Raw genomic sequence first — 14340 nt, forward strand, 5'->3', positions numbered from 1 at the left:
ATCTACTTCCCTTCAATACATTCTGAATCATGAACTCGATTGCGTTGGGTACATTGAACACATTTCCTCCCCAGTCCTCATAGAAAGTGTTTTCTTCGATATTTAAAAGATAACATTTCTCCTAGAACCCTCTCAATCACATACAGACTCCTTTATTTGCAGTAAGTCTATTACACACGTGTCTCGTTCTGAACGAAGCAATGCTAAAGATTTTAAGACTTTTAGAAACCAATCAATCTCAATCCTCACTCCTAATGGCAAACATGGTAACCTCTATACCAGAGAGAACGACTAATCTGTCCCTTAATTGCATATAAACTCAAGTGATATCTGGCAACTGCAAAACAATAAAAAGAGAATTAAAAACTGTGTTATAGTAAATTCATTTTTCATTTCTAAAAAGTGCACCGCCCGGGAATCGAACCCGGGTCACAAGAATGGGAATCTCGCATGATACCACTACACCAGCGGTGCCGCGGCTAGATGCCTCTGCATTCAATGTATATAACATGAAATCAATAAGTTAGTTCCCTTCTGTACACTCAAATGGACCGAAATGCTAAAATGTAACAAACCTCAAATGCACAGTAACCCAACACACAGTTTACAAAGACTTCCTGTTAATTACAACTAGTGGCTTGTGCAGCAAATGCTGCCAACTAAGTTCATTGGACGTTCAAATAAAAATTTTTCAGATTTATTTTCAATTAATAATACCAGACATTTTGAAAGTTATTTGCTTCCATAAGAATGAAACATACTCCCTCTGAATGTTTTTTTTATACCAAATACTTTTTCTTCAACCTCTCCACCTACAGTTTTTTAGTTTCAACGCGACAACGCAAGTAACAATGTCAGGACGATCAATGGATTTTTCATGTGGGAGTAAAGCAATAGCTGTTTCAGGTCATTGTGGATTGTAGGTGAAAGTTAAAAAAAACGTCAGGTTTGCTATGCTTTCGAACTATAGACATAGCATCTTGGTATAGCTGCTGTATGGAGAGCTTGAAATGTAGAGAGTAAAATCATTTTATCCTGCTAAGAGATCTTGCTGAAATGATCGGGAGACTACAAAATTTTGTAGGTCTCTTATTTTATCAGTAATTAAGACCTTTTGGTCTTTCCTTAGGAACTGTAATTTTTGCGCTGTCTCGACCCAATACTGAAGAGAATGACGCATATAAATACCTACACCACACCGCCATTAAGTATATGAAAAAGACCCAACCCCACTTGATTAATAACTATAAAAATATTTGATTTTTAATAATATCATCAGCTTAAGTAAGTTTTGTAGTTTTATATATAAATAATAGCTGCGACTCAGTAAATTATAGAAATTAAGATCCAATTTAGAATATTCTCTACATCTACTTATATAACCCCAAAATATTTCACTTTCAAATCATCAGTATAGCATTAATATGTATAATTAATGAAAAATAGTCACATAATGGCATTAACTATAATAATATTTAATTTCTAATGTTAATAATGTCAAGAAATCACCTCAAGTTTTGTAGAGTTTAATACCTAATGCACAGCTGTACTCAGAAAATTAAACACCGCAGAATCAGATCTGTAAATTATTTTAGTAAGTCTTGAAGTTTTTAATAACCAATTGAATTTGAACTCTAAATATGTCAGCAATCCTGCAGGTCATGGCCTTCGTGTAATAGTCTATTGTTTATTGTTGTGTGTGTTTTGTTTTATTCTGAAATGTAGTTCTCAAAACTGACGAAAGATGGATTTTGGAAAATAGGAAAATAATATAGGAAAATTGGCATTTCACTGAAAACTACTATTTTTCCGAAAAACTTTGGATTCCAAGCTTCAAAATGAGGGGTCATTTATTAAAATCCGTTAAGCCGTTTTCCCGTAATTTCCATTACCAGTTCAAATTATATCGTATATAGATACTGAAAACATAAACTCATGAAATTGAGAAGTTTAATATCGTCTCTCTCTTTATTGAGGCATTGTGTGAAACTCACATAATTTAGAGTAATCAGAGAAGTAAAAATTACCTACAAATTATTATGATCATGGGAAGAAGTCATTTACATACTTAAAATGACTTTTAAGGAACCCGAAGGTTCATTGCCGCCCTCACATAAGACCGCCATTGGCCCCTATCCTGAACAAGATTAATCCAGTCCCTAGCATCACAACCCACCTCCCTCAAATCCATTTTAATATTAACCTTCCATTTACGTCTCGGCTTCCTCAAAAGTCTTTTTCCCTCAGGCCTTTCAACCAAAAATCTACGATAAGAAAATAATGTTTTTTTTTTTTTTTTTTTTTTTTTTTTTTTCCCCCCCCAACTGTTTGAAGACAGGTTTGAACCTCATACGTGGCACAAATAAGGCATCACTCATGAGGCAAGTAGGCCATGAGATAATGGAGTAGAGTGGCCAGTTCCTTTCCCCCTCCATTGCATACATCGATGACTAGTAACATAATATTACACTAATCAGACTTCAGATGTATACGCAATTAATCATTTCATATATTTTTAATTATCTTTTCGACTTGTGTATTATAAAATTACAATAATCTTATGAGCATGTTACCATACATCCTTTGTGTAGAAATAGCACATATTCTAAGTTTATAAAATACTTTAAGATGTTCAGTTTCACTTCCAAACCATCTTTATTGATTCTGGAACATTTCCGCTACCCTCCGTTTGCACTACACAAAATAGAACCGACTCGTCGTAGCACCGCTGGTGTAGTGGTATCATGCGAGATTCCCATTCTTGTGACCCGGGTTCGATTCCCGGGCGGTGCAACTTTTTTCACCGTATCTAAACATGACTCCCTTTTCTGTGTGACACCTATATGCTACAATGCAGCGGGTATGAATATATCTAAAAAGAATAATTAGCGAATATTCTAAACAAAATAATTGCAAATGTATTAGGATGAGTAAGGAAATGAAGATGATGCAGGAATTTGATTAATTGACAATAAAGTTTACCGGGAATTTAAGACGAGCTCCGTCCGTAAGAAGCTATCAGATGCCATATAACTGTACTGCTGTTTACGCTATTAAGAAAGCACATTTTACTTAATACAAAATTGTTTCCGAACATCGGCTGTTATAAAATGAAAACAATTTCGATATATTCAGCACAAAAATATAGGAAGAACTAGTCTTACATTATTATAAATTATGCAAGTTAGTAATATGATATGCTTATTAAATAACACTTCTGTTGCCACTTCAAAGTAGACTGTAGACTGTTGCTTGAATTTCTATAACAGTCAACGACAGACATCAAATTTATGAGAAGTAATCGTTGGTGTCGCCCCTGCCGTAGAGAATATATGCAACCAGAGTAACAGCTTAGGCTCCCTCTCAGAGCTGACTACCTTCCTTAGCGGCAGAAAGATACAGGATTATTATCGTATGTTTTTTTTTTATTCTTTCTATTTTAGTAGGTTATTTTACGACGCTTTATCAACATCTTAGGTTATTAAGCGTCTGAATGAAATGAAGGTGATAATGCCAGTGAAATGAGTCCGGCGTTCAACACCGAAAGTTACCCAGCATTTGTTCATGTTGGGTTGAGGGAAAACCCTGGTAAAACCCTCAACCAGGAATCGAACCCGGGCCATCTGGTTTCGCGGCCAGACGCGCTAATCGTTACTCCAGAGGTGTGGACCTATTACCGTATGTCTCCCAGCTTTGCAAGGAAAGTATGCCGAAAACAGCTTATCATTTTTATATTCGTCTTACAGCTTGCATTCTCATGACCTTACATGTGTATGGGGTATGAATACTGACAATAATGAAAATAATTCACCACCCTAATTGTCCAATATTACTATAATTGGTTACTCTAAGATCAAACAAAATCAACAGCAAGTAGGCCTACATCACTCCATTCATCCATTCATTCGAAATTTTCTGCTCAAGAGCAGGTGTTTCACTGCAAATTCAGCATTATCTAATATTTCCTATTTTCTGCCTTTCTCCGCATATGATCCATAGGCCTATACATTAATGTCGTCTATCATCTGATATCTTCTACCCCGAACTTTTCTCCCGTTCACCATTCCTGCCAATACATTCTTCAGTACACAGTTTGTTCTCAGCCAGTGACCCAACCAATTCCTTTTTCTCTTCTTGATCAGTTTCAGCACCATTCTTCCTTCACCCACTCTTTCCAACAAAACTTCATTTCTTATTCTGTCTGTCCATTTCACACGCATTTCAAATGTTTCTAGTCGCTTCTCTTCACTTGCACATCACTAAACATAGCTAAATAATATAACGAATAAGATATAAGTTATAGCATTATACCTATTAATTCAAACATAGCTAAATAACCCGCCCGTGGCGTCGTTGTCTAAGACATCCTGCCTAGGACTCGCATTACGGAATGCACGCTGATTCGAATCTCCATAAGGGAAGAAATTTACTCATGAAATTTCGGCCAGTGTATAGGACCGGTGCCCACCCAGCATCGTGATGCATTTGGAGAGCTACGATAGGTAGGAATCGTGCTAATCACACGATACTTCGGTTCTGGTATCGTTCACCTCTGCAAAAGCATGTGGACGTGAGGCTAGCAGTCGACTGGTTGGCCCTGGCTGTTTATGGACTGTTGAGCCGCTGATTTGGATTTTAAATATCACCGAAGTTCAGTTATGTCTCATGTACTCTACCATACTACTGTTCAAACTCTGCCTTCAGCCTCTACATAGGCTACAGCCATCTTCCTGTCCGATATATTAGCGCTAGAGCGTGGGCTTAACGTTTTTTGGATTAGGGTCCAATTCTCGACAATGTCTCGAGTGATAATTCTGGAGGACAAGATTGGGTATCGACAGTTTTCCTGTATTCCACTTTTTCTTTCAATTTTACAAGCTTCATTAATACAGGAAACATTCATGAACATGTACCGGTCAGGGATGCCAGACATCCTGGACTTCCCAGGGTTGTTCTGGATTTTAATTCTATGTTCTGTGTCGTGGATCGAGTTATATTTGTCTCAGAATGTCAAAAATATTGAAAAAATACAATTTTTTGCTAATTTCTATAAAATTATTTTTAAAATTCTTTATTCATTTTTTCAAGACCATGTCAAAGCTATGTTCAATGTCATCGTCAACGACGTCTGGCACCTCCTATCTGGTTGTATTGAAATAAAAACAATAATACTGCGTGTTCAGTTCAAAGTGTGTCATGGCTCACTGTATGCCGTTGGCTAGCCGATGAGCCTAGAGCAGCGATGTCAGACAGGGACTAAACGGAGCGGAGCGCTTCACTAGACTGGTTGCGTGCTCCGGTGTTTCCACAGACATAAGTAAGTTCAAGCTCCGATCTAGCTCCACAACCGGTATTGGAGCTTACAACTCTGACACTACTGCCCTAGAGAATTCATTCTTCCTACACTTCCGCAAAGGTGTATTACCTTCGTGCTAGAGAAGTTGCCTAGCAAGTACGGCGTTCATTCTGAAGAGTACGTACCGATACGTACGGTAACGCCGGTAGTGGCAGGAATGTGAACTATTTGGAAACACGTACTGAGGTGAGTTTTTTCTTACTGTCGGGATATGGCTAGAGGGTTAAGACGATTACTTACGTATTTGTTGGCATTAACTTGGACGGTCAACATGGACACGGAGCATTTGATTTGTGTTGTGGAATGCTGCCGTACGCAACCGATGATAACAAATACCCTGCGTACGACTTGGCCGCCCAAAACACAGTTCGAAAGAGGTTATGGTAGCACACAGACAGTACAGACCGTCATCTGTTGCTACGACGTTCGTGTTATACCGTACACGTTCTCAAGTTCAGATTCAACGCCTTGAATAATAGGCAACTTCTCTGACATAAAAGTTGAAACTCGCTTCAAATCGCTGACCCACAACAGTGACGTCATGACAGTTTGTATTGGATATTAAACAGTATCTTTATTTTCTACCTCTTTGGATGTTGATTTATTAGGTCTACTGATAGGATTCAAACTGTATCATGCATTTTTTCTGTATAGATCTAGCGGTAATATATTATTTTTTCAGACTTTATCAATAATACAAAGTAAATTTAATAATCTAGCAAAAATTGTAACGAAATTAAATGTTAACTCCTATATAATTAGTTGAAATACATAAAACGAATGAAATCAGTTGCGTTAATTTTAATGTGTAGTCACGTTAAGGTATGCAGTATATCACCTGTCCTGGATTCCTGACGAGAGAATCTGGCAACCCTGGTAACGGTGCCAGTCGATGTGCTCAATGGCGAGACACTGATTGAAATTGTTTCTAGAATCAATCGAGATTGTTCAGTTGCCGAGACTTCGGATATACGAGATGATCGCGGCGTCAGTCGGAATAGACACGTATTGGCGAATCTCGTTAGTTTAAAGGATTCTGCTACAATATGTGGTGATCGTTAATACATTCGTGCACAACCGGTTACGAAAAACATAAATATTTTGCCACAGAACGCCTGGCGCTATAGACAGTATCCAAAGCTCTTCCGTCTCGTGGAGTGGCCCAGTGTTCAGTTTAACGAATGTCCGAGTCTTTCTCGGGTGGACGGCTGTGGATCATGAAAGACAGACGTGTCAGTTTCTGTCTAACGCTTTTCCAGTTCACTGCGGGCTAAAGCAAGGAATGCACTACCACCACTACCTACTTTTTAACTTTGCTCTAGAATATGCCATTAGGAAAGTACAGGAAAACAGAGAGGGTTTGCTTGTTTATGCGGATGACGTGAATATGTTAGGACAAAATCCACAAATGATTAGGGAAAACAAGGAAATTTTACTTGAAGCAAGTAAGGAGATAGGTTTGAAAATAAAACCCGAAAAAAAAAAAACAAAGTAGGCCTATATGATTATGTCTCGTAACCAGAACATAGTACGAAATGCAAATATAAAAATTGAAAATTTATCTTTTGAAGTAGTGGAGCACGTATGGGCGAATCCAGAAATGCATATAAAGTGTTAGTTGGGAGACCGGAGGGAAAAAGATCTTTGGGGAGGCCGAGACGTAGATGGGAGGATAATATTAAAATGGATTCGAGGGAGATGGAATATGATGGTAGAGACTGGATTAATCTTCCTCAGGATGGCGGGCCTATGTGAGGGCGGCAATGAACCTCCTGTTTCCTTAAAAGCCATAAGTAGTGGAAAAATTCAAGTACCTTGGTGTAACAGGAACAAGTATAAACGACATTCGACAGGAAATCAAACGCAGAATAAATATAGGAAATGCCTGTTATTATTCGGTTCAGCTTTTGCTATCCAGTCTGCTCTCAAAAAACCTGAAAGTTAGAATCTATAGAACAGTTATAGGCCTATTACCGGCTGTTCTTTATGGTTGTGAAACTTGGACTCGCACTTTGAGAGGAGAGCAGAGGTTAAGGGTGCTCGAGAATACGATGCTTAGGAAAATATTTGGGTCTAAGAGGGATGAAGTCACAGGAGAATGAAAAAAGTTACACAACGCAGAACTTCACGTATTGTATTCTTCACCTGACATAATTAGGAACATTAAATCCATACGTTTGAGATGAGCAGGGCATGTAGCACGTATGGGTGAATCCAGAAATGCGTATAGTGTTAGTTCGGAGACCTGAGGGAAAAAGACCTTTGGGGAGACCGAGACGTAGATGGGAAGTTAATATTAAAATTAATTTGAGGGAGGTGGGATATGATAAGAGACTGGATTAATCTTGCTCAGGATAGGGACCGATGGCGGGCTTATGTGAAGGCGGCAATGAACCTCCGGGTTCCTTAAAAGTAATAGTACTCGTAATAATGTCATTACTGTGTATTCCACGCATCTTATTTTTATTCAGAACGGACTGTAAAATTTAAGCACAGGAAATTTGCGACTGGCTGAGTGTTGCAACAGAATGGTGACGTGTGCTCTTCTTTTTTAACTTGCAATACATCCACAGAAAGAGTCAATCAGTGGCGAGTATTGTTTACTGAAATGCTAAATAGTCTTGAGCAGAACGCAGGAATGCCAGGCTAATAATAGAGTACTGGTATACGATCGTTCGGTTTTATTACCGACGTGTCGAAGAAGTGATCGCATTCTCTTTTCTACTCTTTCAAATGTTTTTGTCGGCGGTTTTCAAGAGTCTGAGAGAAAATTGCGTGCATGCTGTTACTATGGTAACAAAAATCGTTGCTGGAGTCGCAAATCAACGGCAAGAGTACTCTCTCTCTCTCTGTTTTTCTTCCCGGAAGTGGCTAGCTGGAACTAGATCGGCTGCCAATATATTTCGCCACGTCCGCGTCATTCGCCAGTTGTTCCTTCTAGCGATCTGGGCCTTTGTGGACGTGCCATCTCAGAGCCAATTAACAAGACGCCAACCGGCTTCCCCTGCCCTCACGTTTATAAGTCGAGCTGATGACCACTCGCCGCCGCCCTCGCACGGAGTTCATCTTTCACATTAGACTCGGATTAATCTTCCCAGCGTCACAGTAAGCCGAGATAGATTTCGCCGACTTGACATCCTTACTTATTTATACGTACAGAGGTGAGGTTCTAGTGATCAATTCGTTGCCTGTATGTTTTCTCATTAGCTTTCTAACGAACGGAGCGATAATTATTATGTAACTTATACATATAAAGTGAAAATAAAATAATCCTGCAGATTGAAAGGGATTATATGAGCCGTTCAGAGCAGAAGTGGTGTAAGTTAAGAATGGGTAATGAGGGTTAAAGTAAACATTCTGTAAAATACAGCGCAAAATAGCAATTAATATTCAATTTATTTAAACTATTAGTAGACAGGGATAGCAAGAAGGACTTATTAATTGCTACTTTGCGCTGTATATTACAGAATTTTTACTTTAAACCTCATTACCCAATTTTGACTTACACCACTTTTGCTCTGAATGGCTCATATGGTAGAGAAAATCTACACAGGGTGTATCCAAAACAATGGTGCAAACTTATAATAGAAACAAAAACAGTCCCAGTAAACATGGGTCCGCAAACGAGCCGTTTGCGAGAAAATTACAAATGTAATTAGGTTACAAGCCGCCACTGACGTCAATGTTTGTACCATATGGTTTACTCTTTGCGCACTAGAAGCGGTCCTTCCTATACTCTTTGTTTACAAAACTGAACATTGCCGAGAACTGGAGTTGTAATCAAACCATACACGTAGAACGTACATGACGGATACAGTACACAGTCTCAAAAGGGATCAGTCACGTTCTGCGTGTATGGTTTGATTACAACTCTACCTCCCGGCATTGGACCGCTTCTAGTGCGCAAGGAGTAAACCATATGATGTTACAAACAATGACGTCAGTGGCGTCTTGTAATCATACGCAAACGGCTCGTTTACGGATCCATATTTACTGGAACTTTTTTGCTTCTATTATAGTGTACTTTCAACCATGTAAGTTTGTGCCATCCTTTTTATACACCCTGTATTATGTTTTGTGATTAAATGCACGGTTAATGGCAGAAACATGACTTTTGGACGAAGTGAAGAGAAACGACTGAAGCATTTGAAGTGTGGATAAGGAGAAGAATGGAGCGTGTGAAATGGACAGACAGAATAAGAAATTAAACTGTGTTGGAAAAAGTGGGTGAAGAAAGAATGATGCTGAAACTGATCAGGAAGAGAGAAAGGAATTGACTGGGTCACTGGCTAAAAAGAAACTGCCTACTGAATGATGCACTGAAAGGAATGGTAAACGGGAGAAGATAGACGACATGAAGATATATGGATCATATGCGGAGATTAAGAGGAAGGCAGAAAATAGGAAAGATTGGTGAAAGTTGGGTTTGCAGTGAAAGACCTGTCCTTGGGCAGAACACTATGAATGAATGAATGAATGAATTAGAAAATTGAGTTGGAAGATTCAGCAGTCTGGCAACATCGTCGCCTCTTTCTTCTCGTAATACAGATGTAAGACATCAACGACCTCTGGTTTGTCTGCCTTAGTGAACTACCTTCCATCTTCCTTTCTGGCTACAATGTTTCAAGCTGATCGCATCGGTCAGTGCCTTCAAATAAATGGTTTTGAAATTAAATTTACACGAAAACCGTCCACTCTATTGAAATACGCCAGAGGGATAAATTATTCTTTATTAGATTTTCTATCGATATGGACAAAAGTCACGATCCTACTCGCAATAGTTACCGAATAAGAGTTTGTTAAACATTTGGGGGGAACTAATATGGTATTACTCTTTTTTGTTACATTACAACATAAGCTATCCGCTCCGAATATCTGCAGATTTATTTCACTTCCACCCTGTATAGGCCTATCATCACCGTGAACGTGATCAGGTTTAGGCTTGCAGAATCAAGATGAAAATTGATCTTTCCACCTAGCGTTTAGTCTGTCTCTGTTCCTCCTTCCTATGGGTCTATATTTCAGTCGCAGGGGCGTCGCCAGTTTCCAAGCTAGGAGGGGGGGCAGCTTAAAATGTTATAGAGCTTACACGGAAATAAGCAAACAAACTAGAAACATGTATACTGATAAGGAAATAAATTGATATTTTAATTAATTTTTACTTTATTAATAGAATAAGAGTAGAATTGTACACCATTGTGGAGTAACGGTCAACGCGTCTGACTGTGAAACTAGCGGGCCCGGGTTCAAATCTCGGTTGAGACAAGTTACCTGGTTGGGGCTTTTTCCAGGGTTTTCCCTCAACCAATTGAAACAGAACTGCTGAGTAACTTTCGGCTTTGGACCTCGGACTCATTTAAATCACTAAGTGATCATTTACGCATATCATATTATTTTTAGGTACCGAAGTACATATGGTATTTCCGTGCAGGAATACTGCATTATCATATGATGAAGGATGGGTGGAGTGGAGAAAAATTCTCTCCGGCACCAGGACTCGAACCCGGGTTTTCAGCTCTACGTGCTCACGCTTTATCCACTAAGCCACATCAGATTCCAGTTCCGATGCCGGATTGAATCCTCCCAGTTTAAGTTTCACCTCTTAGTTTCCCTTCCAGAACACACTATCACTTAAAATTCACTTTATAGGGACACTGATTTGAGAACTTCAATCTTAGGGTCCACTGTAAATAAAAATAATTCCGTATACTACTTCAAAAAGTGTATCTGTGGTTATAATTTACCAATTCCCTATCCACCATTTCTTTCATTCTTCATTAATCACTTCCTGGTTTCTATTAACATACGCCCTAGTTCCTTAACATACACCATATTTCCTTAAAACTCTGTGATCTATTAATATTTTTCTTTCATTCATCTTCGTCTTTTCACTATACAGAGTGGATACTAACCTCTGCACTAAACTTCAAGACGTGATTCTACATGTTAAATAGAACAAAACTTTTATTACACTTTTCCTTCAATGAAGCACCGTTAAGCAGGAAAAAAAAAATAGTCTTTGCCCAATGTTTGCAGCACTCTATTGTGGTAATGGCCCGAGAGAAATGGCTGACTGCTATGCAAGTAGATAGGTAAAAATAATCTGAACAGTTAATATCTTGAATTCTTTTTTTTTTTTTTTTTTCAAATTAAACCATTTCGCCATGAATTTAAATTAAATAATAGTGAAAATCGTTGAAATAAATCTTGCAATGCAGGATACTGTCGCGAGTCACAGACTGAGTACAGCAGAGGGTGAGGAGAAGGTAAGGAGTACATGCCACATTTGCTAGAGTAGCCAGGCTGTTGCCAAATGCTTCATAGAAACATAACGATTTCCTCTAAAACAGTAAATGTTAGAGAAAAAACTCAGTTCGATTTTTCAAAACCTTCCTCATGATCTATGACCAGTTTCATTTTGGTGCAGAAGTTACCATCCATCCTGTAAAGACATCTCTGCTATTTTTTATCCCCATTGATACACCATTTCCTAAGATCTATACTTGTTTTTTCCCCTATTACCCCTCTTCTCACACTACTTGCTCGATTCATATTTTTCTTCGCTCCTCCTCTTTCCTCACTATCTTCTTTCCTGAACTCAGCATTCTTCTTCCCCTACTGACCTCCATCATATACGGTAATATAATATACTGTATATTCTGAATGCTTTATAGTAGTAAACATATCTGAAAGTTAGTAAAGGTATTATTACCATAAAAATCAATGGGATGTAAAAGGAAAAGATTTCACACACTTCGAGTACTAGCTATGAGGTCATGGGGGACATTATACCATAGGGAACCTGTGGAGGATATTAACCTCAACTAGTACTACAAACCACCAATAGCAACTCTTCCTCTAAAGGTTACCAGTTCTTCTGCTTACAAGTTTCTTTTTTTTTCTGAAAAAATTTGATAGCATGGAATATTTTTTCTTTTACATCTCATCGATTAAATTATGTAAACTTTCTTTTGTTTTTCCTGATCTGACATAAATTATTATTGCTGCTTATTCACTATTAATTTGCTAGTTTCATTTTAGAAGAAGTAACACATTCTTTTTTCACCAGGTGTTTTTAAAGCTATGTTAAACACATTTTTACCAGTTCTAATTAAGGGTCATGAAACCTAATATTGATGATGCACGATTTGATGGGTAGAAGAGCAGGACCTCCAAACAGGGCTGCCATAGGACCGCAACATTTTAAGGTCCCAAATGGTTGTCCACATTATCGAAAGTATTATCATGTACCAGCTGGTGCTACTTTTCATAATATCTTTATAAGTATCAGAGGCATGGCGTCCATTTTGCGATATGGTAATAAATAATAAACAAGAAATAAAGACAATCCATAGTTCATAGTTAAAAGTAATACCAGTCAATGATGAAATCAAAAGAGACAATAATTACTAAACTTGATACATTGTGAAAATGAACACAACAGAATGCCTCGATTAAAAAAAGTTACAGACAGAAAGAATAACAATAAAGAATAACAATCAAAAAGACTACTGATATAAGACCGAAGCAGGTCTACGGCCACTGACAGTAACAGTGACGGTAAGAAAATAAAAAAGCTGTAGTTGAATCTTTATGACTTTCAAAATCCACATAAAGCTTAATAAAATGAAACATCTTGATTACACAACTTTCAACACTATATCACTTCGGAATATAATAGTACATTATGCAACGAGCCTATAATGGTAGTAATTAAGACGCGAGTATGTTTGTCTTTGAAACGAGCACAAGCGAGTTTCATAATTTTCATACGAGCGTCTTAATTACCATTATAGGCAAGTTTCATACGACTTTTTATGCTCGACCATATTTCTAACTTGAAATTATTCAGAAGTATTCATGTTATGCTTATGTGAGGAGTGGAACTGACCTGAATTGTGAGATGTGCGCAGACGCGAAAGTATTGATTTTTTCCGAGGCACGAATGTCATTGACCTTGATATAATCTAGAGAATAACGTGAACATTAGGTTTGATATAACCTGGAAATTGATTTAGAATTGAAAAACGAGATGACAAATTGAATTCATTTGAATATTATTTACAATTAACGCTAATTATTATAGTAACAGAACATAACGTTCTGCAACAGTATTGGATTTCCAGCCTCCGTGACTTTTCGCTAATTGTCTTTCAATTGCATATCCGAGAATAATCGATACTTGCGGTTTTCTAATGGTACAATCAGTACAAAGGTGATTTCTCATTGGCTGAACAACTGAATTATAATGAAGAGATGTACTTTAATGAGGTGCATTAAAGGGCTACTACCAGGTGTATAATTACTACATTTCGGCATGGTCGAGCATAAAGTATATATTATATGCTTTCACGTGTTAATTAACCAGGTTACCTTGTTGACTAGTTTCGGCCTGGCGGCCATCATCAGAACTGGGTGGTCTTCGCGCCTTCTGATTTCATTTCCTGTGGGGGTGCGTTTGTGTAATGTAATGTGGAGTCAAATAGTGTGTGTGTTCTGAAACTGAGTTGTGTGTTGAGGATTTGATGCAGGTGTGTTCTTTTGTTTTTAATATATTATTTAATTGGATATAATACTTCATTAACACACTAACACTTAATATTTACTCTATAGGAACAGTGCTTAACTTGATTTGAGAACTTTAATCTTAGAGTCCACTGTAATTATAAAAACACACCTGCATCAAATCCGCAACACACAACTCAATTTCAGAACACACACACACTACTTGACTCCACGTTACACTACACAAACACACCCTCACAGGAAATGGAATCAAAAGGCGTCAAGACCACCCAGTTCTGATGATAGCCCCCAGGCCAAAACTAGTCAACAAGGCAACCTAGTTAATTAACACATGAAAGCATATATATATTTTATATTCCGAAGTTAATAAACCTGTTCAAATCCAAAAGGATAGTACCTCAATTTGAACTTATTAAAGAATTAAATTGCAAGAATGACTCACAATAAATACAAGTTGG

At 37.9% G+C, this 14340-nt stretch overlaps 2 non-coding genes across 2 annotated transcripts; one reads left to right on the top strand and one right to left on the bottom strand.

Annotated features, from left to right (window-relative positions):
• Positions 1–403: 403 nt before the first annotated feature.
• On the bottom strand, positions 404–474 carry TRNAG-CCC (transfer RNA glycine (anticodon CCC)). Its single transcript has one exon. It is a non-coding gene; the product is annotated as a tRNA-Gly (tRNA).
• A 2248-nt stretch (positions 475–2722) lies between these two features.
• Positions 2723–2793, top strand: TRNAG-CCC (transfer RNA glycine (anticodon CCC)). Its single transcript has one exon. It is a non-coding gene; the product is annotated as a tRNA-Gly (tRNA).
• Positions 2794–14340: the final 11547 nt, after the last annotated feature.

This window comes from Periplaneta americana, chromosome 12, assembly GCF_040183065.1.
Source record: "Periplaneta americana isolate PAMFEO1 chromosome 12, P.americana_PAMFEO1_priV1, whole genome shotgun sequence".
NCBI lineage: Eukaryota > Metazoa > Arthropoda > Insecta > Blattodea > Blattidae > Periplaneta > Periplaneta americana.